General features: G+C 38.8%; 2 pseudogenes; one reads left to right on the top strand and one right to left on the bottom strand.

Annotated features, from left to right (window-relative positions):
* Nucleotides 1–6,965: 6,965 nt before the first annotated feature.
* Nucleotides 6,966–11,130, top strand: LOC129724915 (protein artichoke-like; annotated as a pseudogene).
* Nucleotides 11,131–13,861: 2,731 nt separating this feature from the next.
* On the bottom strand, nucleotides 13,862–19,993 carry LOC129725129 (toll-like receptor 7; annotated as a pseudogene).
* Nucleotides 19,994–22,788: the final 2,795 nt, after the last annotated feature.

Here is a 22,788-nt window from a genome sequence, read left to right as displayed (position 1 = left end):
ATTGACGCTGTCGACGCACAGTGAGGCGTGTTGGACTAACGCGTAAGGCCTGTGCTCGTAACTTTTTTGTCCGCGGGTAAACATTGATGAAATGCTGGGTATAGCTAGTTTGGAGTGTATTATTTATGTTTTTCATAACAATATCGGACAGCGACCATGAGATGGATCGGAAGACAACTGGGAATCACCCATATAACTGTACTGATACTATACTATCAAACAAACAATGTTGGCTCTAAACATATTTTTATCAATAATAGGCAATCGATTCAGTCATTAGATAAATAGCAGCCAAAAACAAGACATTTTATGGTTTATATAGCCAGCTGAGATCTCGCAGAACTCTGAATCTCCCGATGGTGCTCTACGGCCATGAGTGTCCTCAAGCTTAGGAACCTACGGTCAATGAATACTTGGCGGAAAACTGGAGAATATCATCAAACTAATAAAATTCAGCAAGCTTCAGTGGGATGGTCACGTGTCGGAGAAGCGACCAGCGATTATAGTCCGTAGTAGACCCCGTGCTCCTTGGATGTGTAATGTAGATAAGGACACCCGATTGGCGGGTGTTAGGGGCGTTTGGAGACGATTTTAGAAGAGATAAAAGTTTTTTTTTTCTTCATCTATAGTTTATTTGACACGGTACAAATACATTTCATTGTCAACGGCGCCAATTATATCTGGTAGCTTACTTTCTAAAGTATCTTAATAACTAAAAGCAAATTTTTTATCCTCGCTGCCGACTACGAGCTGAAACTAAATCTAACTTAAAGCTAGAATATTTTGCATTAAAAGCACAGGTTTGCTGTTTGATGGTTTTCATTGCCATAGGTAAGCAGCATATTAAATTTGTTCCGCTGCTGGGCCAAGATATTACGGACTGGCATATTGGGTTGTTTCCATCGGGCCTTGAGAGTATCGTGCGGGTCTGATTGCTGTTTTCGGATCCGGGGTCTTAACGTGTTCTTGTCGTTTGGTTGGATGTAGGCGGAAGGGGATAGGACTAAACTGGGGCGTGGATGGATTTCAGGAAAACGTATATAAGGGACATGTAGGATAGGTCACGGCTCGCCAAGACATCACGAACAGGAACAGCCGGCTGCCTACTTTCGGCCTGCAGGGCAGCTATTAATTTAGACCTGGCGTCACGGTGTACAGGGCATGACCAAACCACATGCTCTATGTCATGATAACCCTCACCACAGGCATAGATACCACTTTCCCCGAGCCCAACACGACGGAGATGCGCGTCAAATCTATAGTGATTGGACATAAGCCGGGACATCACGCAAATGAAATCCCGACTTACATCCAACACCTTGAACCACGGGTTCGTCGATACCTTGGGGATTATGGAATGTAACCTCCTTCCCAGTTCCCCCTTGGTCCAAGAATTTTGCCAACTGATGATCGTATTCTGACGTACAAATGCAAAAAATTCATTAAAGGCAATTGATCTTTCATAAATATCACTGTTTGTTGCGCCCACCTCAGCCAAAGAGTCCGCTTTCTCATTACCCGGTATCGAGCAGTGAGAAGGGACCCACGCTAAGGTAATCTGAGTAGATTTTTCGGATAAAGCACTCAGATGTTCCCGTATTTTCCCCAGGAAATACGGAGAGTGCTTAACATCTTTCATCGATCGGAGAGCCTCAATGGAACTGAGACTGTCCGTAAAGATGAAATAATGGTCCGTGGGCATTTTTTCGATAATCCCTAGGGTGTACTGAATTGCAGCTAATTCTGCGACGTAAACAGAAGCAGGATTATCGAGCTTATGGGAGACGGTTAAATTGTTATTGAAGATACCGAAGCCAGTGGACCCATCAAGAAGTGATCCGTCAGTGTAGTACATATTGTCGCAGTTGATGTTTCGATATTTATTGGAAAAATTTTTAGGGATCTGCTGCACGCGTAAATGATCCGGGATTCCACGAGTTTCTTCTATCATGGATGTATCAAAAAACACAGTAGAATCAGAAGTATTTGATAAGTCGACACGATTTGGAAAATTTGAAGAAGGGTTAATATTTTGGGACATGTGATGGAAATACAATGTCATAAAACGGGTTTGAGAATTGAGTTCGATTAACCTTTCAAAATTTTCAATCACGGGACGGTTCAAGACCTCACATTTGATTAGAATACGAGAAGACAGGCTCCAGAAGCGGTCTTTCAATGGTAGTACTCCAGCTAAGATCTCCAAACTCATCGTATGGGTCGATTGCTTGCAACCCAAGGCGATACGCAAACAACGATACTGTATTCGCTCCAGTTTGATCAAATGTGTGTTTGCTGCGGAGCGGAAGCAGAAACACCCGTACTCAATAACAGACAGTATCGTTGTTTGGTAAAGCCTTATAAGGTCTCCTGGGTGGGCTCCCCACCATTGTCCGGTTATTGTACGAAGAAAATTCACTCTTTGTTGACATTTTTTCATCAGATACCTTACGTGACAACCCCAGGTGCCTTTAGAGTCGAACCAGACACCAAGATATTTGTGTACCTAAACCAGAGAAATCGTTTTACCTATTAATTGTGTTTGAAGCTGAGCAGGTTCATGCTTCCTAGAAAAAACTACTATCTCAGTCTTCTCCGGAGAGAATTCGATACCTAGCTGTAAAGCCCAAGCAGACAAATTGTCCAAGGTATCTTGCAATGGTCCTTGCAAATCGGCAGCTTTGGCTCCTGTAACAGAGATTACACTGTCTGCAAGTTGTCTTATCGTGCATGAATTTGCCAGACATTCGTCGATGTCATTTACATAAAAGTTGTAAAGAAGGGGGCTTAAACATGAGCCCTGGGAAAGACCCATGTAGCTAATGCGAAAAGTTGCCAAATCGCCGTGCGTAAAATGCATGTGCTTTTCGGACAACAAATTGTGCAAAAAATTGTTCAAAATTGGAGAAAATCCTTGTCGGTGAAGTTTACCCGAAAGAATGTCAATAGAAACGGAATCAAAAGCCCCCTTAATGTCCAAGAACGCAGACGCCATTTGTTCTCTGCGAGCATACGCCAGCTGAATATCTGTTGAAAGCAACGCAAGACAATCATTCGTCCCTTTGGCACGGCGGAAGCCAAATTGAGTATCTGATAGTAGACCATTTGATTCGACCCAATGGTCTAAACGACGGAGTATCATTTTTTCCATCAATTTCCGGATACAGGATAGCATTGCAATCGGCCTATAAGAGTTGTGATCAGAAGCTGGTTTCCCTGGTTTTTGGATGGCGATCACCTTCACTTGCCTCCAATCCTGCGGTACAATGCTTTGCTCCAGGAACTTATTGAACAAGTTCAACAAGCGTCTCTTGGCATTGCCGGGTAGATTCTTCAACAAGTTGAATTTGATTCTATCTAACCCAGGTGCGTTATTGTTACAGGACAGAAGGGCAACTGAAAATTCTGCCATCGTAAAAGGTGATTCTATCGTGTCGTGGCCCGGAGACGCATCGCGAACAATGTTTTGCTCAGGAACAGAGTCCGGACATACTTTCCTGGCAAAATCAAATATCCACCGACTTGAAGACTCCTCGCTTTCGTTGACCGTTACGCGATTCCGCATTCTTCGGGCTGTGTTCCAAAGAGTGCTCATCGATGTCTCCCTCGACGTCTCGTTCACGAACCGACGCCAATATCCGCGTTTCTTTGCTTTAGCCAGGCTTTTAAGCTTGGTATTAAGCTCCGAATACCGTATATAGTCGTCGGGTATACCTCCCTTCTGGAAGGCCAAAAACGCGTCGGATCTTTGCGTGTAGACATCGGAGCACTCTTTGTCCCACCACGGAGTTGGAGGCCGCTCTTTGATCGTTACGCCGGGATATTTCTTCGTTTGGGCTTGCAACGCGGCGTCGAGGATTAAGCCCGCGAGGAGGTTGTATTCTTCAAGTGGTGGGTGATGTTGAATCGACTCGACCGCTTTTGAAATCATTTCCTCGTATAACTTCCAATCGACATTCCGTGTGAGGTCATACGGAATGTCAATTGGTCGCATGCGAGTTGACCCGTTTGTAATTGAAATAAGAATAGGCAGATGGTCGCTACCGTGAGGATCGAGGATTACCTTCCATGTGCAATCCAACCGTAGCGACGTCGAACATAAGGGTAGATCCAGAGCGCTTGGGCGCGCTGGAGGTTTCGGGATACGTGTCATTTCACCGTTGTTTAAAATAGTCATGTCGAAGTCATCGCAAAGGTTATAGATTAAAGAGGAGCGGTTATCATTGTAAGGGGAACCCCAAGCCACACCATGAGAGTTGGAGTCTCCCAAAATCAAACGTGGCGAGGGAAGAAGTTCTATTAAATCAAAGAGCAGCCGTTGCCCAACCTGTGCTCTGGGAGGAGTATATATTGAGGCAATACAAAGCTCTTTACCTTGTATTGTCATTTGACATGCGACAACTTCGATGCCTGGAATCGAGGGGAAGTTAAAACGATAGAAAGAATAGCACTTTTTAATCCCTAAAAGTACTCCTCCATATGGGGTGTCTCGATCAAGGCGAATAATATTAAAATCATGGAAGTTGAGATCAATATTTGAAGTAAGCCAAGTTTCACAAAAGGAAAATGCATCGCATTTGTTTTTATTTATCAAAACTTTAAACGAATCAATTTTTGGTAAAATACTTCTACAATTCCACTGTAAGACAGAGATAGAATCCTTCATATACGCAGTTGAATTAGGCATCGAAGGATACAATCGCTGCAAGGAGGGGCCATTGGGCAGTCAACTGCTTCAAAAATGATCTAACTGTTGGGAGGAATGCTGTAAGAAAAATTTTAATTGGATCGGGTACATTGAAATTTTCAAAAATCCAGTCCACAATGTCAGAAAATTTCACTAATCCAGAGTTTGTTTCATCAACTGGATGTGCAAAAGGAACAACTGGGGTTTTAGATGTTCCTAGCAGTGCTGGGAACTCCTTCTGGGACTTTAAATTTGCAAGCCCAGGAGGAGTTTGCTTCGGTTTTTCCGCAGCACTGTTTGGTTTGTTCGTACTTTTCATTACACTTTGGGAAATCTTAGGACCTTTACGGGGAAGTTTAGGAGAAGAAACATTTTTCCTCTTCCTAGACTCCCCAGGATTGGCATAAGATGTTCCCGCTGATGAATCGTCAGAATCGGTTTCATCAGAGGACAACAGATCAAAGGGGTTCGATGTTATGGTAGAAGTGGTCACGGTCTTTTTCAGCATCTCAGCATAAGAACGCTTTGAACGCTCCTTAAGTGACCGCTTGATTTTATCTCTGCGCTGCATGTACACCGGGCATGTGGAGAGCTCATGCTGGTTTTCCCCACAGTGAATACATTTTTCAGCATTAACACTGCAAGAATCTTCCGCATGACATGGCATGGCACACACTTGCTACATCGTGCCTTATTGCAGCAGTAGGCGGCTGTGTGGCCTAACTGCTTGCAATTGGTGCAATTCATAACACGGGGTACATACAATCGCACAGGCAGACGAACCCGGTCGATCGAGACTTGGCTAGGGAGTGCAGATCTGGCAAACGTAACGCGAAACGAGTCTGACGGAGTGTAAACTTTTTTACCGCCGACGGGAGACATGGACCGCAATTGCTTACAATCCAAAATCTTCGCCTGTGTTTCGGTTTTTTGAAGCAACCGGTTGCGTTTTTTAGGATACACTCGACAGACAAACTCGAATCGGTTATGACACCGTCGATCTCCACGTCTCGCGCGGGTATGTAAACGCGATACTCGCATGTGAAGAGCTCAGAGCAAGCGATAGCATTGGCCTGTGCCAGATCACTGACCACGACACGGAGCTTGTTAGGTCGGACCTTGGAAATTTCGGTCACGGCCTTGTACCCCTTCGTCAGGTCTTTAGAAATTTGCAGTATGTTTAATCGCTTTGAATTCACTCCTGCCTTTGGACGAAAATAAACAGTATAGCTGCCCTGTTCAGATCCGTCCGGGTAAAGCCTGGGGCGAGGGGGTACTGGAGAATGAACAGGGGAGGGGGTAACAGAAGGGTCAGGGTCAAGGGGGTTTGGGGATGGTGGCACGGGAGGCGAGGGATCTATATCCATCGCGCTAAATGTAGCGCACTAGCGCCGACAAGAACACGTACCTATTTACTTCTTCCTTCCAGCAGTGGTTGTCCGATCGTTCGAAGCTGCACCCAAAGCAGCCAGCAGCACCAGTACAGCAGCACCAATACAGCCACCAGCAGTGAGCCGGGTGTGAGATCACTCAGCACAGCGACACGACTCGACTGTCAAATGATGGCCTTGAATTAGAAAGATCTATTCACTCTGCACAGATCAAAACTGCAGCTGGTATTTTGCACCAATACAGCCAAAGTTGCGAGCCGGGTACAGAACGTAGCGACACAACTCACTATCTAGTTGGCCTTTAGCGCGAATAATACACTCTTTTGTTTGGCTATTCGTACACACGGACCGGATTGTAATAGAACGACCACTTTGCACGTCCGTTTCTGTCAAGTGTTCGACGCGGAATGAGATAAAAGTTTTTGATTTACATCAAATTAACATGGGCTCTCTACAATTAGCTTAAAGTTTTGGTTTGCCAAAAAGTAGTATTTTTGTAGAAAAGTCATGTGCCCTTTAGTCGAAAACATATTCAAAGTTTCATCAGAATCATACATGTTCGTCATAGGTTCCAGCATTTTAAGAACGTTTTCGCTTAAAATGGTTCTTTCAGCAGGTCAACGACAGAATCGAAAATATATGAAACTAGGAAATGGTTAAGAATACTATCCGGTACTCTAGTTACTGTCCTGACAGGTTAAAAATAGAATTATTTAGCTTGTTATTTTTTCCGTTGTGCAGTTTGCATTTTGTTGTCTTTCCGAGTCTTCGGTCCGCGGGAGTTTGTCGGAAAAGAGAGGCGCGCGTGCGCAGATTCGTGAAGCGTTTAAAATCCATTTCACCGGTGCGATGTTGACGGAGTTTTTTGACATGCGTTCTCCAATTTCGCTGTGTGCGTCTGCATTGCCGTGATTTCGAAGCTGATGCGCTAATTTGTTTTGAGTATGTTTTGTACAGATACTTTTTAGCCGGTTCTGCTGTGACATCTAGCCACAGTAAAAATAATTTGTATTTTAGTTTGCTCGCAAGTTTCAGCAAGGTGAGAACAAATAATTCTGTTAACGGGTAGCAGAGAAAGAGAAAAAAGGCCACCAGGAAGAACAAAATGTTCGCATTGAGGTAAAGTCTATATTTGGATTATGATATTTCGAGAGACAGAAAATGAGTTTTAATTTGAATTTTCCAGCCTTTTGGCTCTATGTCTGGGTGCAGTTTCAACAAACGGCGATTATGGAGATCGATACAGTTGCCAATCGGCTAAAAAAGAATGTGTACTAACGAATCTACACTATGAAACCCGCGAAGCAATCGCCACTGTCAGTATCGCCGGTGGATCCGGTCCATTTCTGGATATTGAGTTTGCGGATTCATCGTTTCCGATAATTCCTCCTTCGTTATTTCGTGACAATGACAATGTTCGCTTATTATCGTTGAAGGAGTGTGACATCCAGGCGCTTGAGCCGAAAACTTTCGAAGGCGCACGAGAGCTACGGTTTTTGAAAATGCAAAAGAATGGAATACCAAAGTTGTATAACGATATGTTCAGAGATACAAAGTTATCTAAAGCCAATTTTGATGGTAATCGTATTACGGAAATAGAAGAGTTCACCTTCAGAGGGTGCAACGAGTTGGATACGCTTAAGCTGTCCAAGAACAGGATAAGGATTTTACCTCTGAAAATTTTCAGCAGCCTCCGACGATTGGAGGAACTAAACATGAACCACAATCGAATTGATGAACTGCCAGAGCATTTATTTCAGGATTTATCAAATTTGAAGGAGCTAAAGTTGAAAGATAATTTCATAAGGATCTTAAAACCTGATACATTCGCGGGTCTAACGAACTTAAAGAAGCTGGATTTGAAGGAAAATGAAATCTCCACGATTGATCCCAAGACGTTCCATCCTTTACAAAATCTAATGGAGGTTGACTTAGAGGACAACAATATCAAAACCATCAATCCGGACACATTTTCTAAACTCGTTGCCCTCAAGCAGTTGGTTTTGACGGAAAATTATATCGAGCATCTGGAAGATCGCACATTCGAGCATAATGAAATGCTGCAAACGCTTGTTTTGAACAATAATTCGATTGAGCTCTTGAAACCGGAAATGTTTACAAAACTTCATCGTTTGGAACAACTTTCGATACAGTTCAATGAACTTAGCATGCTGACTAACAATCTGTTCGTGAATAATCCAGATTTGGACACGTTGCACTTCGAGGGAAATATTATTAGCAAGATTGCTCCGCAGGCTTTCGCTAATCTGCGACGTTTAGAAATTCTCGATTTAGACGATAATAATCTTGTAACACTTGAAGATGGTACATTTAGCGATTTGAGCTCGTTGGAGAAACTATTTTTAGATAACAATCTTATTCGGGAGTTAAAAGCCGGAATGTTTCGAGGAGCGAATAATTTGAAAAAACTTTTTTTGAAAGATAATCTAATTAGAACAATCGATAGTGCAGTTCTAAGTGATATTCCTCAGTTGAGAACTATATCGTTGGAGGATAACTTGATTGCGACAATACCGACTGGTTTGTTTTCAAACTTGAAACGATTGAAGGAGTTATCTCTGCGTGATAATAATTTACAAAATCTGGACGATTCCGTGTTTCAAGCGGTGTCTAGAACGCTGAAAGAATTGTATTTAGGCAATAACAAGTTCACAACAATAGGATCATCTGTTCTCAATTTGGAATCTCTGGAGTATTTGGACCTGTCAGATAACTATTTTAAAACGCTACCAGCCAAAGTTTTCCAGCACTTGAAACGGTTGGAATCACTAGACCTGGATGACAACAAGTTCCCGCTGTTCCCAGCGCCTTGGCAGAGTTGCCTTATTTGAAGGAACTGGAATTGGCTGCTAACAAAATTACTAGCATTGATTTCCAAGTGTTAGAATCGCTAAAAAAATTGAACGAATTGGATCTCTCCGAAAATCGGCTTGCGGAGATTCCTATGAACAGTTCCAACTCTCTCAAATCTTTAAAAAAATTGTATCTTGATGAAAACCAAATACATCACGTAGCTGATGGGGCGTTCGCCGACAGCAGGAATATTAAAAAGCTGGACCTTAGCCGTAACAAAATTTCGCAGGTTAGTTCTAATATGCTCACGGGATTATTCAACCTAGACGAGTTGGATATTAGTCACAATCCGGTCGAACGTATAGAAGAGCAAGCCTTCCGCGATCTTTCTAAGTTAGAATCATTATCACTAGAGAATATTACTTTGTCGCTTTTGCCAGGAAGTTTGTTTTATAATTTGGCAGCATTGGAGGAGCTGGATCTAGATTCTAACAAGTTAACCGAAATCAGTGACGTTTCTTTGCGTGGACTCGAAAGCCTGGAAGATCTTCACCTAAATTACAATCCACTGGTTAGTATTCATGCGGATGCACTTCATCAGCTAGGAAACTTAAAAGTGTTAAGTATCGGTCCCGGTGGTCTAACCAATCTAGATAAAGATTTGTTGAAGAATGCTTTGCGACTAGAGAAACTATACCTCCATGGGGTAGAATTCACATCGCTTCCGCAGGGATTTTTTAAATCGAACCGCAAACTGAAGGTACTATCTATAAACAGTAACAAGAAATTAACTTCAATCGATGCGAATTGGTTTATTGATTTGCCCAACGTGCGTGTGGTAAACCTAGTAAACAACAGTATTCAAAGTTTTCCAGTTGGCGTATTCGATATGTTGGTCGATGTGACAAATTTGTTCTTATCGGATAATGCAGTTCAGGAAATAGATGCAAAATTATTCGATAAAATGTTGCGTTTGGAAGCATTGGAACTAGCGGGAATGTCCCTTGCTTCACTTCCGATCGGAATATTCGATAATCTGATAGTTTTGGAAAAGCTAGGTTTAAGCCGTAATCGGTTAAGTTCCATAGGTGGACAAACATTCAAAAATTTGCATTCATTGGAGGAGTTATCACTGGCTGATAATGGCATCACTTCCTTGAGCCCTGAGCTGTTCCGCTGGTTATGGAATCTCAACGAAGTGGATTTGAGCAGTAATCTTTTAACTGCATTGGATTCCCGTCTTTTCGAAAATTGTCTCAATCTTGAGATATTAAATTTAGCTGGTAACAAGTTTGTGTCATTCAATCTACCCACAATGAGTTTCGCAAAGACTCTTGAAAAATTGGACATATCTAATAATGGATTAACAACGCTAGTAATTACAGAGGATCTGTACGTATTGTTTGCCGACGATAACCAAATCAGCGAAGTACAGGCCGAAGAATCTTCTTCGTATAATATAGAGTTGCTTTCAGTGTCCAACAATCGCTTTACTGGAATTGATTCGATCTTCCGTTTCAACAATTTGGGATCGTTAAATGTATCTCGCAATAACCTTCAGCAGTTAGAGTTGGGTCGATTAACTAGCGTATTGGATGAATTGGAGGTTTTGAATGTGTCTGACTGCAAGATCGCTAATCTTAACTTCCAAGGATTGACCGTTCATGAATCTATGAAAAATCTGGACATCTCTGACAATGAACTCCCATCACTAGACTTGGAGCACTTGGCAAACTTTCCAGATTTAGAACAGATTGTGTTTGGTGGAAACCAGTTTGACCGATTGGATATTGACAACCTGGTAGAGAAGTTTAAAGACTTGGAGTGGATCGGCATCGAAGGAACCGAATGGGAATGTTCGACACTTGAGAGGGTTGCCCATTTATCTGAAGAGAACGATTTCAATCTTTGGAGACGCCAAGAATCGGCTTCCTGTTCGGGAAAAAGTGTTGAAGGTTTTTGCTGCAAGTAGAAAGGAGCGCAAGCTGCTCAGAGGTCAAAATCAGAACTCCGAAGATAGTGATTAATATATATTCTCATGATTAATTTTAGAGTTCAATATCCAGGCTTGATCACTACAAAAAAGTGTTGATAGAATAGATCATATTCCGACCCGGTTGGTCGTAACGCGTGATTGGTTCCACTGTGTATTGTTCCGCGAAAGATTTGAAACCCTATCCAATGCTGCAGGTTTGATTTATTGACGAAAAAATAAACCATTTTTTTGTGCCTCATCAATGAAGCATTTGTTTTGTGAAACAGAAAAAAAGAGAAAGAAATCAGAAAAACAGACTTCACACCCAGGGAAGCCACGGTTCGTAGTAGGGGTAATTATGTTCATTATTTTCGTTTTTTGGTCTGCCAGCGTTACAAATTTTACGTCAGGTTTTAGGTGAGTGTGGAAATATGTACTCGACATACGCGAAGGTTCCATTCAGCACCACCCGTCGCGTTGCGAGCACCACCGTGGGTCGCAGACTGTGCACCGTTTGTGGCAACCTACACGATGGACCTGCTCGGCACCTAAAATCTCTCCACTGCGTACGGGGCTGCTCATGTGGATTACTACAACTTTTATGAATGGGCTAGCCAATTTCGTTCATCACACACTGGTCGAGTTTCGAGAGGTAAGATGGTGTAATTTCGGATTCAGTTGGAAGCTGTACGACTAGCGCACTTGTGCCGTTTGACCGTTTCCTAAAGTTTGGTTTCCTTGCGTAGCAAAATTCGATCATAATTCATCTATTTATTATACGATTATTAACGGATAATTATGATCATTCTTAGACGTTCTTTGGCTTCCGTGTATCGCGAGAAATCGGGTTTCTTTTTTTTTTGGAATCTGTTTGCTGTGGTAGTGTTGTTGCTCGGGCTGCCTCGAGGTTCCAGAACATCCTGTTTACGGTCGAGTCCGGGATCTTGCGGGACTCAAGCGAGCGTAACGATCGCAAACAGTGGCAGCGGAAGAATTACCGGGGCAATTATCAACTTACTTTTTTTTCTGATCTGTGTTTTCTTTTCGTAGTGTGCTACCTTGAAGAGTGCTAAAAATGCCAGCGGCAGTTGAATTACTAACGCTGTTTTAAAATCGATTTGGCAAGTCTCTTTTTTGGTGTATGATTGTACTGCTGACAAAGTCATAAAAGTTCTAGTTTATCAGAAGAAAAGGCAAGAGTAGAATTGATTGTTCAACATTTGTAAACATATTTCTGAGGTGGCCTAGATTTATGGATAAATTTTCAGACCATTTAGATGATTGCAACCAGTGATCGACATTGGCACTAAAATGCTGGTTGTTGTAGTTTCTTCTCTCAAATTTTCTAGTAAGAAACAATAACAGCTCTATAGGAATTTATGTCTCACTTTCAAATTTGAATTATATTTGTTTATTCAAATCTGTTTCATTTTTTGAAGAAAGTAAATCACGGTTAACGTTTTTTTTCTGGTCGCATACCGTTTCAGTTTAAACTACTAACCTGTGAATGACGCTAGTTTGGGTTTAGTAAAAGAAGCAGCCACTTTGAACACTCACGACCTATATGAGCAACGGGAGAAATACTAGAATATACACTGTGGTCATTTTTTACGCGGGGGATGCGTTCCAAATTTGTATGAACCCGCGTAAAAAACGACTTTTTTGAGTTGCAAATATAACAAAGAAAACCGTCCTAAAACGTTAAAACCTCGTTTGAATATGATAGTGGCCAATCTAGAGACCAAAATTCAATATTTTAAATTTTGAGTATTTACACCAAAAATTGTGAATTTTTTTGAAAACTGATATATGATCATTCGTGGCCTAAAAAGGAAAACGTGATTGAAATGAGGTCGATATCTTGTACCGTTTTTGAGTAATGGAGGAAAGCAACCCGCGTAAAAAAAACCGCGTAAAAAACGACCTTACAGGTACGAAGGCCTATTCCACGGCCCTACGGTCGATACCGATGATATCGATGTCGTCCGCAAGACCAAGAAGCATGTGAGATTTCGTGATGATCGTACCGTTTCTTTGCACGTTTGCTCTTCGTACTGCACCATCAAGGGCGATGTTGAACAGCGATGCGATGGGCGATGTTGAGCGCATCCCAGCAATTTTTTTTCGAGATGACACCCGATCTCGATGTTTTGTGGAATTTTATGTAATTTGGCATCGGGAAAATAATTCCCATTTTCATGTATTCCCCCCTTGGCAGATTTTCGAGATTTGAAAAATTTCAACTTTGAACGCTTTGAAGCACCTCTAAATCATGATCGATTGGGCTGAAATTTTGCACAGATAATTTTTTGGACCAATATACAAAATGTACATCGTCCGTTTTCGAAATTTGACAAGACCCTTTTTGCTGCCACCCTGATGGATACTTACGAGTTTGCAACGATTTGCATATGAGAAAGTTACTAATTCTAGAGAAAGAGAAACCAGATTTCTCTCGATTTACGGAAGCCAAAGAACGACTAAGAATGATTAGAATTCTCCGTTAATAATCGTATTATAAATAGAAGAATTATGAACGAGTTTTGCTGTGAGTGGTTCAATGATTAATTGAAGAGTATTAATGACAGCTGTTTTTAGAGGGACGTTTCAGTAATGAAAAAACAATGACCAATTGGGTGCAGAATATTTTCAGCGGCGCATTCTGTTATCGAGAAGGACATTTTTACTTGTAATTGTCAGTTGACCCAGGGATCCACACTTTCGAAGCATGATAATGAAACTGATCATTTCGATTCGAACAGTTTCATTTTCTTTTCATTCACTATCTTCGAATCACGATAAATACTTTCGATTTCAAATGATTTTGGCGGGGTTCTTTTCAGTCTAGTGTTCATCAGTTCATTTCAGAAGAAACTGATAACTATATCGTTTGACGGAATAACTGACGAAAAGTGTGAGTATTTCTTTCAGCGCGAGTAAAATACAAACAACACAATTTTCCAAATATTTTTTTTTCTATTTTGTAATGTAACGATAACCCCATGTGTCACATGTCGACACGATTTGCTTAACTACCTTTTCCTTCTATATGCGTGACGTACTCTATGGAAGCCCTCTGTCTCCGTCAACGTTTAAAGTCATTTTCAATTGAAAATCATCTTTCCTTTCCTTGTCGAGTCTTTCAAAAAAAAAAAAAGAAATAACGCAAGAACATTCGACTTGAAATGAAAACTTGTCATTCACACATTCACAAAGTGCTCGAACATGAAACATAGCATTTTTAAATGAAAGCGAAGGTAAACAGCGCCACAATCGGCTGATAATTATCAATTTAAAATTGCTTTGTCATACTCTGATTGTGCACATGGATGTTTTAATAAAACTGTGACAAGACCTTACAATACAACGTGCTCGTTCTTAGCTTCATAATGCGGCACTAACTTTATAAGCCCATACTTTTCATACAAAAAAATAACAATAACTTGAAACTATCAGATTTGTTTTGGTATCAGCATTTTGGAATGCTTATGCTTTTCTTGAAGTTGTTCAGTGCCCTAAAAGATTTTTTTTTTCAATATATTGTTTCAAAAAGTTTCCATTGAAAATATTCTATTCGTGAATATTTTTCCATGGATTGCAGCACAAAAATGGACGCTTGGGAGCAAAACAAAGGGAATGTGTTTGACATGGAAAATTTTTTGTAAGAACTTTTCCTCAATAGTGATGTTGTTGAAATGTTAGGAGAGTTTTAGGCAACTAAATTATTTGTCTAAAATTTTAAGCTTAAAGAGATCTGAAATGACCAAATTTTGTAAAAAAAAATTTTTATAATTAATTTTTCTCAGTTAGGATTTGCAATTTTTTTGAAACCCGAAACTAATTTTTGGCAACCTGTTTTTAGTTGTTGCCATTTTTCAGATCGGTTCAGAGATATGTGTCAAAAACTTTGGACTTTTTCAAATGTTAATCTTTATAAGTTTTGAAAAAGAGTGTAAAGTTGCTTCGTCTATTTAAATCTGAAAGGGTGCTTTCCCATGACACGAAATTCGCCATATAGAGAATCATCAGGTACCAGAAAGGTAATCTTCATAAAATCACCAACAAGTTTATCTTTTAATCCTCTGCCAGGGACTTGTGATACATTAGTCCTCGTATGTGCGGTAGATATTTTTGACAGTGCGGAGAAAATATCGACCGCCCGGATTCAAGTCAATCGCTAGATTAATTTCATTAAACAAATTCAACTTAAACTTAACCCATTGAAACACCGGAGAGAAGCAATTCAAAATCGAATTTTTCTACCTGTCTTTTTTCCAATTTTAGAAGAAAGTACACTTTATCGGTACTCTTTTTTTGTTGCCTACTTATTTCGTTGCCGTCGTTGTTTTTTCCTCGGGAAACGAGGTGTCTGGTATTGGCACTTTATTTTGGCGAAAGCATGCAAATGGTCCAGAAACCGAATAAAGGAGGATATTTAAATCTAGAGCTCGATAGCAATACTCTAGAGAAAAAAAATTTTCTACAAAGTTGTTACATATGATAAAACCTAAATTAATCCACCTAGCGGTCAGACCCAGCCTTTCTCATTCAAACTTTTATTTGTAAAAATAGATTTACATGGACGCTTCAATCCAACAAATGTATATTCACTCTTTAGGTTCTAAAATATTGATGTTGTAATCTATACATATAAAATTGCAGTCCAGTCTGTCTGATTCATATAGGTTCGAAAACTACCGAACCGATCGACGTGAAAATTTGTATGTAGGGGTTTTTGGTGCCGATAAAGGTTCCTATGATAGTTTGAGACCCCTCCCTCTTCTGGACACAAATGAAACATAAATTTCTGCACATGTAGATGTTTGTAGGGGTAACAAATATGCTCCATAATCGACCTCAGGCAACATTTTGGATTGTAGGATGGCAACTTCCGGTTTATAAAAAACAGCCAAAAATGGCCGATTTCCACTCAATATGTTTTCTAATTTACAATATACCAGATTACTTCCTTCAGCAAAGTTGTGGAAAAATTTAAAAGAAAAACAATTGCTGAATACTGCGATGTCCTATCTGTACGTTGACCACAACAAAATAGAGTTTTTGTGGGTACCCCTTCTTAAAATTAGTTTTTGCTCTATAATTTTGTCTGTAATGGTCAAAACAATACAAAATGTCCTATGATTTCATTCAATCAACACAGCTTCCCTCAAGACTTTGTGAAATGTATTGTTTTGACAATCACAAAAAAAATTATAGACAAAAAACTAATTTAGAGGAGGGGTGTCCCAAAAAAAACTTTACTTGTCCAACGTACAGATTCAGCAGTATTCAGCAATTGTTTTCCTTTTAAATTTTTCCACAATTTTGCTGAAGAAAGCAATCTGGTATATTGAAAATTAGATAAAATATTGTTTTTACCTAACTGATCGAAAAACCGAAAACGACAAAAGTAAGGCCTTGTTCTATGGAACAATTTTGCTTAAGACATTGAGTACATGAAATCAATTTACCACAGTCAAATCTAAAGCGATCACGATTTTTAGAATTTAGACCACTGTGCACTGTGGGATTTTCAAATAAATCTTTCCACCAATTGTTAATGTCTTGAAATAAAATACTTGGAATGTGAAGAAACTATTTTGGAAGTTATTTCATAAAATGGTGGTTGAAAAACGTGCTTTACAAGAAGTATTTCGACGTTTTTATATCACTTTTTGTACTTCATGACCTTCAAAAGGGCATTGCTAAAAAATGCACCGTACGATGATTTTGAAATTTTGACCAGAGATTCTGGACGTCATAACGAATCGAATTGTGTACTCAGATTCTTTGGTGCATTTTATTTTATAATAACGGTTTGTGAGAGCACCGTGCCTGCATTTGCTTTCAAATTTTTATTATTAATTGAAATTTGCATTAATATTATAAACAAAAATAATTTAAGACAACTCTTCACCAATTTAAGTAACATTTTTCCCAACAGTGAGTTGTTTTAAAATGACTTGATCACTCAATGCAAAGTGAACTAGAAACCTTTTGTGCCACTTGCAGGGCTAGTAATCACTTATTGAGGATGGCACATAAATAAAGTTAATTCCTACAACAATCATTGATTATTTAGTGGCAAAAATTTTCACATGAGTTTTCACTGCAATAACAAAAACTCCTTAATATGGATTTGGAACTTGCTTTTCCACATGATAATATTGATTTTCCTAACAAATTACTAAGACAAAGTCACAACCCTTCTGTCGAAAATCGACTCATATTTGGAAATAGGAGGGTCCACCTTTAAATACAGTAAATGTTTCAAGAACTTCCCTATTTTCTTATATTCTTGAACGGAAAAACCATTCTCCTGTACGTGCAGCTCGGTTATTCTGGGTATGGCTTGTAGGAAGCCGAACGGTAATTTTTCTATTCGATTTTTGCTAACGTCCAGTGCTGCCAGATTTGTTGGTAACATTTTGCCGTTCGGTACCGATAGGCCAGTGTGTGAAACGTTCAGAGCTACGAGATACTTTAGTTTGTATAGTTGGATCAAGTCGAATTCGATACCATAATTCTTGGCGATATCTAATGATTTTAGTTTTAGTAATTGAATGAATTGGGTACCATTGATGAGACTATTATTGGCTAGTTCTAAAATTTCTAGATGGTTTTTCTCGTGAATGGAGAATTCAATCTTGTTGATTTGATTATCTGAAGCATACAAAAAACGCAGGTTAGTATTGAAAAACAATTCACGCAAACGATTTGAACTGAGGTCCAATACTTGTAGATTGTGGTTATGCTGCAGAATAGTAGGGGAAAAAAGGGTAAGGAGGTTCGATGAAATATTCAGATATGACAGTGTAGGTGGGAACAAGTTGGGACTCAATGATTGAATTTTGTTACCTGCAAGTGAAAGATAGTTTAGTGATCGCAGGCTATTGAACGTTTCCTGAGGGATCGATTCAATGTGATTGGCAGATATTGATAATTTTGTTAATTTGGATAAATTACTAAACCAGGCTGGATTGATGGAAACGATTTGATTTTTTGATAAGTCTAAATCATCAAGCTTTGTACAGTGATCGAAGAAACTAGATGGAATGCTGCTAATTGAATCGTTTACCATCGCCAACTTTTTTAATAATTTTACAGACCGACATAAATTTCTTGGTATATTTTTTACGTCACTATTTGTTATAACAAATTCTTCTAATTCAGGAAGTGATTCCATCATTTCATAACTTGTGTTTGTACTAACATCATTGATTTGCAACGATTTAAGTTTTCTTAAATTTTGTGGACATGAATAGCTTATCATTAAAAAAGTTAAATTTTTGGGAATAATTACCGGGGGTTTAAAAGAATTGAGAAATTGTATTGCATAGATCTCTAAGTGGCGTAAACTAGAGGGGAATTTCAAAATATTATATTCAGCCATAGCTTTAAGGGAATTATTACTTATGTCTAGGTGTTTAAGGTTGTGCAACTGAGTAAAAGCCGTAGGTGATATCACTTCGATACTGTTACTGTTTAGAATAATTGATTCAAGCTGTGGATGATTAGTAAATGCGGAATCTGAAATTTCGAAAAGTCTATTACAAGCTAAGTTAAGATGTATTAAGCTAAGTCCTTGGAATGTTTCACTGTCGATTCGACTCAGAAAATTATTGTTAAGATATAAATACTTGATTGCAGAGCCGTAGAAGGCTCCTTCTTCAATAACTGAAATCCTGTTCGATGATAGTTCCAATGAAACTAAATGGAATAATCCGGCAAAAGTATTGGTTCGAATAGTTGTTAATGCATTTCCTGACATCGTGATATGGGACAGATGAGGATTATCTTTGAACACAGTCACAGGAATCTGAGTTAATTCGTTGTGATCCAAATACAATTCGCTAAGATTTGTAATTGTACTAAATGCGTTATCCTCAATTGACTGCAGTTTGTTTCCATAAATGGAAATGATCGTTAAGTTTACTCGATCCTCAGAGAAATTATCATGTAACACGGAAATACGATTGTTCTGAAGCTTAATCTCAGTACCCAAACGTTTTATCATACTATTCGGTATACTTTTTAATCTATTATTACTGAAATCTGCGCTTTGCAAAACATTGGGATCATCCAGTAGTTTGGTTGGTATTTCTGCTAAACTGTTGCTGCCTAGTTCTATGAGTTGCAAACTAAATAATCCCCTAAAAATATGCTCATCAAGGAGGACTAACTCGTTACCTTGTAAATCTAATTCGTTTAGCTGGAGAAGATTACTGAAAACACCAAGAGGCAATATTTGTAGAAAGTTTCGTGCCAAAGAAATAACCTTTACTCCCAAAATTTCCTGAAACACACCGGCGCTAAGTTTTTGAATGAGGTTGTCAGAAACGTCCAGCCGCTCCAGAGAACGCAAGTTGCGGAATGCATCATAATTTAATTCTCGAATATAGTTCTTACTTAAATCCAGCACCGTCAAATTCTCTAGCAATTCTAATGTATTTCCCAGTAGTGATTGAACTCCATTGCCGGCCCAGTTCAAAAACTGTTGCTCTCTTGGTATCCTGAAGACTTCCTTCGTGATCACTGTCAAGAAATTTCCTTCCATATTTAGCTGCCTTAGTTCGGGACAGTGTTCGAAAATATTTTGATTATCCATTGTAAGTTGTTATTTGACAAATCTAACGATTTCATTAGTATTGCCTCATCAAATACACCGTCCGGTAGATCCCGTAGTAAATTTCCCGCCAGTGCCAAATCGATCAGATTTTTGCACTCATGAAGCGCTTTCTGGCTAATGATGCGTACCCTTGAATAGCTGAGGTTAATGGAAGTAACCTGCGCGAGATTACGTAGCAAGTGCGAATTTACCGATTCTATCGACGAGTGAATGATTTTTACACTAGTAGCATTGGACGATATCGGTAGCTGAAGGGTAATCGTTTCGTTTAGATTATCTGCGAGATGTAACCACTGAAATATGCACTGGTTCGCGTCATCCCGGCATTCTACCGTTTTATCCGATGAAGATCTTTGCACTGGAAACACAACCAACAAAGCTGCTATCCTGAAATTATTGCACCGCTTTAGAAACTATCACTGAATCTTTCACTCCAATGTATAATTCTACTCACAGTAATCTTCGTAGCATTTTGCACGACCTGTCGCGGTGCAACATCTGTCTGATAATGGTACTGTGGAAGCGCGTGGACGAGCTACACATAGGCCTGTTCCATTAACTGATAACGCGCTTTTTTTACTCAAACATGGCATTTATTGATTGTTGTTTGTTTTGATTTTGTCAAGGGAACAAATGGTTTCAATATAGTTTGCTTACGCGTTTGTAGATGTTTTCAAGCATTTTGGATAGAGATGTTTTGTGTGTCATATGGTTTATTTTTCTTTAACATTATCTAAAGATTTCAGCACCTACTTTTAGTGTACAATCTTCTTATTATCAATTTACGGCAAGTTATGATAGTTGTAGTTTTATTAATTATTATCTCTGAACTTAATTTTGTCCTCAAATATTTTCAAGAACTTTGTTTGATGAATATTACCAACATTTGCATAGCCTTCAAAATATTTAAAAATATAAAAATTACTGGAAGAATTGTTTAGTTTATCTCCTTTTTATGCACAACCTTTTGATATAACCTGAAACTATTCAGACAAAAACAATAACAGTAAAGAAAATTCTGCCGAAACAGGTTGCTTCAAGGCATCGGCAGAAAACCCTGATTCCTCAAATGGTTTTGACGTAGTTTGGCCACATTTTCTTATGTACTGGGAGCCGCAAAAATCCTGTTTATTTGTACCATTTTCTATAAAAATCTGTTCCATTGGAACATAGTCATTCATATTTATGATTTGTGCAACGTGAAAACAGTGATACACTCAGTTAGGTTAGTGTTGAACCTCGAGACCTACTTGCAGGCACTTTGGGACACTCACGGTTCAATTTTTTCAATAGGGGAAGGGAGTCGCTGTGACGTGACGTACTTCTCCTGGGGGAGCCGTCAATGTGTGACAAAATGTGACAAGGCGGAGAGGGGGAGTAAAATTTATTCAAAATTTGCGTGACGTTCTTCATGCATGTCGCCTTATAGGCGGAATGAATAGCAATTATTAGAACTATCAGAAAAACTAACAGGTACTAAAACAACTGCATTTAATTGTTAACATCTCTGCTACTTTAACGAATTCTCAATAGGATAAATTAATCTATAGGGGACCACTTTCTTTTATTAACCACCAGTCAGATTAATGCAATTTCTCTTAACATAAATCGGTATTTAGGAAGTTTTGCGGTGGAAGTTTTCTGAAGATCCCTCGAGTTTTCGCATAAATTCAGTTAATCTGGCGAGTGGTGCACTATAGGAAAGGGGTCCACTATAGGTTAATTTACCATATTTTCTAACTAATTTATACATTTAATATGTTGATATATTTGCTTCTTTTTTTTATTTTTAAAGATTACAAATTATGAATTTTTTTCTGACCAATGCATCCTGCCAATTTTTGTTGTTTACTTTAAAAACCATCAATATCCTGTAACTTTAATTGAAGCAAGAAAGGAATATTTTGAACCAACAAAAAATCTATTAAAATATGTGTAAGAATACGTAGTGAATTGAGATTTCATTAAACTATTAAAAAACTATTTAAAAATTGGTTCAAAATATGGCAAATAAACTGATTTATGTCAAGCAACATTGAGTTAATGTGGTGAGTGGTCCACTACAGGAAAGGGGTCTACTATAGGTTAATTTACCCTACCTGAACACAGAAGGATGGAACGGCATTACCAAGATTCTGTCCGAAGACATGCTTAGAATTTTTTCAGTAGCATTCATAGAAAACTCGCTCAAAAGAGTCGAGCAGTCAATTTCTCCAAGAATCACGCTGTAACCATTTCCAGGTTAATTCTTCTTTTTTTTCGAGGGAAAAAATTCCCAACAGTTTGCACCGGGTGTTCAAAAAAAAAAACAAACGGATGTTAAAAAAGTCAAGGTGCTCAGCCCTAAATTGAAAGATAATGTTATTTAAAGCATTTTTGTAGAACATTTCGACTTTCTAAAAAAATTTTTTCAGGTTGCCCAAACGTGATTTATGAAAAAACGACTTTTTAAGCTACAAAGCTACAAGCTTGCACGTTTTTCAATTCTGTTCGATTCCTGAATTTTTTCATATGTTGTTTTTAAATATTTTGTATGGTTCAGTTCAGCATTGCATTCAGTTTTTTGACACCCAGAGCCCATTAAACATCACTGAAAAATTAATTTCTACCATTATTTTCAGATAAAACCCTTCAAAACACAAATTAAAAATGTTTTTGATTAAGAACTGGAATTTTCATTGCAAAGCGGGATTTATGACGAAAATTTACATGAAAAAAGAGCCTTGATATCTTATCGAGGGGCTGTGATATGTATTGGTATTTTTGTATGTGATGGAAAATTATGCATTTTTACGAATACGTCAAATAACTGTTTTATATTGGAAGATATAAAAACATGTACAGAAAACAAATGCATTTTTGGTTGACTGATAACTTAGTAGAAGGTTTCAAAATTGGGAAAAATCGGCGAAAAATGGTAGAACGAAAATTGTGATTTTCACTGCATCCCAATAGAAAACTTAATGTTGCTAGGAATATGTAAGAGATAGAAACATGATGTCTTCGGTAAAGTTTCTTGTTTTAAGATAACTTAAAACTTTGTCGAAGACACCTTGCGTCTTTCTCATTCTGATTAAAAAATAATTTTTTTATCTCACTCATCAGTGGATTGATAAAAGATGCATTTTCAAATATCCTGAAATTTCTCCGAACATACCTTATGGCTAAGCTGACCAACCGTACGGATTTTTTCCGGACGGTCCGGATTTCCAGAGGTGGTGTCTGGAATAAAAATCTGTCCGGATTTTGTCCGGAGTTTTTGAACTGCTCGGATTTTTCCCAGATTTTCAAC

Source organism: Wyeomyia smithii, chromosome 2 (assembly GCF_029784165.1).
Source record: "Wyeomyia smithii strain HCP4-BCI-WySm-NY-G18 chromosome 2, ASM2978416v1, whole genome shotgun sequence".
NCBI classification, from domain to species: domain Eukaryota; kingdom Metazoa; phylum Arthropoda; class Insecta; order Diptera; family Culicidae; genus Wyeomyia; species Wyeomyia smithii.
Note: the sequence above shows the minus strand (reverse complement) of the source record. Positions and strands in the feature narration are given on the sequence as shown.